General features: G+C 36.4%; 1 pseudogene; it reads right to left on the bottom strand.

Annotated features, from left to right (window-relative positions):
* Positions 1–1,703: 1,703 nt before the first annotated feature.
* Positions 1,704–1,830, bottom strand: LOC145249201 (U2 spliceosomal RNA; annotated as a pseudogene).
* Between the last annotated feature and the right edge of the window lie 1,493 nt (positions 1,831–3,323).

Genomic DNA, 3,323 nt, shown 5'->3' with positions numbered 1-3,323 from the left:
TTCCCCATTACACTAGATTCCTTAAAACAGAATAGAGGGAATCAGAAAGTCATTGGGGGTCTTTGAAATGCTGCCATAGACTCTAGTGTCGTATGCATAAATGCCTTCGAGTGGTCTAAGAATGTTATTTAAGAAAATTGATTAATGAAGATCAGGAAAATGGAGGTAAAATGTTTACTTAAATGCTCCAATTGACTGTGAAATTTATATGTACGCCCCCCCAAGGATATTAAAAAATAAATAATAATTTCGTTTGGGAAGTCATTGTACGATCTAAAACACATCTCTCACAATTGGAATTTTACATAATTCTTTAATAAAACAAAAATTCCGCAAGTGTCCCGTAGACGTATTCATATATATATAAAAAAATACGCAATATATTGTTGATTTTGTTTTTTACGGGTTGACGATGTATTACTCGTATCAAACTGTGACAATGCTTTAAAGTTGTCAAAAATAAATAAAATAAAAAAAATTAAATCGCCGATTTTGGACAATTATCATGTTTCTTTGGTATAATATAACTTGAGAAAATAAAACTATCACAATCACAGTACATTGAGAAAAGCCTCCTAAAGTCTGAAATGTAAGATTCCCAACAGCATATAACTCCCGTTGAGATTGATATAAATAAAAATACAGAGACTGAAACAGAATTAATGGACGATCGATTATACAGATACATTATTCTAAGTCTAATCTATTTGGCCTGATATATGTAACACTGTTATAAAGCTATCTCAAAGCTTATCAAATCCGACAATTAAGGACTTAACTCGTGCAATACATGCCCTTACTAATCGAAAAGAAACCAAGAAACAACCTTTACTATTTAAAAAGTCGATATGTCTTCTAAATTTAGTATTTAAAAAGTCGACATATCTCCTAAATGTATAAGGCTTCTTCAGATTCAGATTAGGGTAACTCTGTGCAGCAGAAAAGTACACAGGGATACTGGGTTAGACAGTCTAAGACTGGGCCTATGATTTCCTGGAAAAGTAAAAGAAAAATAGATTGTTGCACTTTCTATCTATGGAGCAGAGTTTATAGCACCTCCACACCCAGGGGAGAAGCAATATTTTCTAAACACCCTTCTTAATTCTTTTTTAAAGACAGATCTAAGTAAAAAAACATAGAAAGAAAATGTAATACATTATGACAGCCAGAGAAATATCTTTTAGCAAAAACTCTACTTTCATCAAAAGTGAAAACATCTTGATATCAAATAACGTTTGACCAGAAAGGAAAACAGAAAAACTCATTTACCCTTGATTATGTAGAAGCTGAAAATAATATAGCCAGCATTTTTACTAAAAATGTAACAAAGATGCGATTAAAAAATGTATCGCTAAACTTTATGGAATTAAATCATTAATAAATCTATTATCAGCACCTCAAAATGAAAAGATAAAAAGAACAAGGCCGATAGCCATTAGTCGCGTGCTCTCATGTAATGAATGAATGCGTGAATGTAGAATTGACTTGAAATTCTCAAAGATAAACTAAAATGACCGAAAAATGGGCTAAAATGACTTAAATAAATACAAAATTAATGACTTAGAATGACTTTAATGAACTTAAGGATGGATTGAATTATCTTAAGAATGAGTTGAATGCTTAAAAAGTAACCGGAACCCTTCAAAAACAACTTGAATTATCTGGAGAATGACGTGAATGGCTTTGAGACTGACTGGTTGTAAAGTGGGTGACAATTTTACCTTAAATTAATGCAGAAATGTCATCCCCCACTTTATGCCACAATAAGTACAGCATGTAGTAAGAACAGCTACTACACATTGATCTTAGCCAAAAGGCAAAGAAAAGGGTATTTATTTGCTCCCCCACCCGAACAAATTAGGCAGAAGGCCGAGTTGTTATGTTGGGAATGAAGGGGAAATGGGGACCAGCTCCCCGGGGAGTAGGGGATCTGGATAGTGAAAGTTGATATGAAGAGTTGCCCCTACATTGACCGAGGTCTTATATGTGGGGTTGCCTCCACATATGGTCTATGCTTGCAATATCTGCCGGAACAGATACTACACCTTGGTCTTGACCAAAGGCCAAGATAAGGGTATGTATTTGCTCCCCACCGAGCAAATTAGGCACAAGGCCGATTTTTTATGTGAGGGTAAAGGGGAAATGGGGGAACAGCTCCCCGGGGAGTAAGGGAGCTGGATAGTGACAATTGCTATGAAGGGTTGTCCCTACATTGACCGAGGTCTTATATGTGGGGTTACCCCCATATATGGTCTTTGCTTGCAGTATCTGCCGGCACAGATGGTATTTATTTGCTCCCCCACCGAGCAAATTAGGCACAAGGCCGATTTTTAATGTGAGGAGTGAAGGGAGGGGGAAGGGAAAAAGGGGACCAGCTCCCGAGAGGTGGGAAATGGGAGCTGGTTAAAGGTCAGGCATGTGGGGTTGCCCCCACATCTGGTCTTTGCTAGTCAAAGCTTGCAGTATCTGCCGGAACAGATGGTATTTATTTGCTCCCCCACCGAGCAAATTAGGCACAAGGCCGATTTTTAATGTGAGGAGTGAAGGGAGGGGAAAGGGAAAAAGGGGACCAGCTCCCGAGAGGTGGGAAATGGGAGCTGGTTAATGGTCAGGCATGTGGGGTTGCACCCACATCTGGTCTTTGCTAGTCATAGCTAGTCATAGCTTGCAGCATCTGCCGGAACAGATACTACACGTTGATCTTGTCCCGAAGGCCAAGAAAATCTTCAAAAGCTAAGAACAGCATCTACTAAGAACAGACCTTTGATCTTAATAAAAAATGCCAAGCACAAAAGTGTTACGGACCGACCGACCGACCGACCGACCGACGGTGTGACTTATAGAGTCGCTTGCACGCGACTAAAATTGTAAAATTTTCCGGCTATAAACTACAACTAGTTTTCTTGTCTTCCTAACCAAATTAACAAATAAAAAATATCTAACATAATTTTCGAGTTTTTATATAAACAAAAATGTTCCTTTTAATGGATATTAAACTTCAACCTATTAATATATCTTAAGATAAAATTATTATAATTATTATAATTATCTAATTACTTATATATTAAATACCTTAGCAAGATGCCATTTGTATAATATTGTGGATCGCTTTTTATATATTGGTGATAATTTTGTTAAAAATATTGAAGAACAAATTACGATCTAGTAAGACTAAAATACGTAATAGATTTTGTAAACACATAATTTGAACTATAATTTATCTAAATTGCATCTATTCGCAGACTGAGTCGATGTGAAAACGTGCGTGTGCCAAGTTCTAATCAACCTTACTCTCCATAAACACTTAACATTGACATGAATCG

Source organism: Euprymna scolopes, chromosome 27 (assembly GCF_053919585.1).
Source record: "Euprymna scolopes isolate OS-2025 chromosome 27, ASM5391958v1, whole genome shotgun sequence".
NCBI lineage: Eukaryota > Metazoa > Mollusca > Cephalopoda > Sepiida > Sepiolidae > Euprymna > Euprymna scolopes.
Note: the sequence above shows the minus strand (reverse complement) of the source record. Positions and strands in the feature narration are given on the sequence as shown.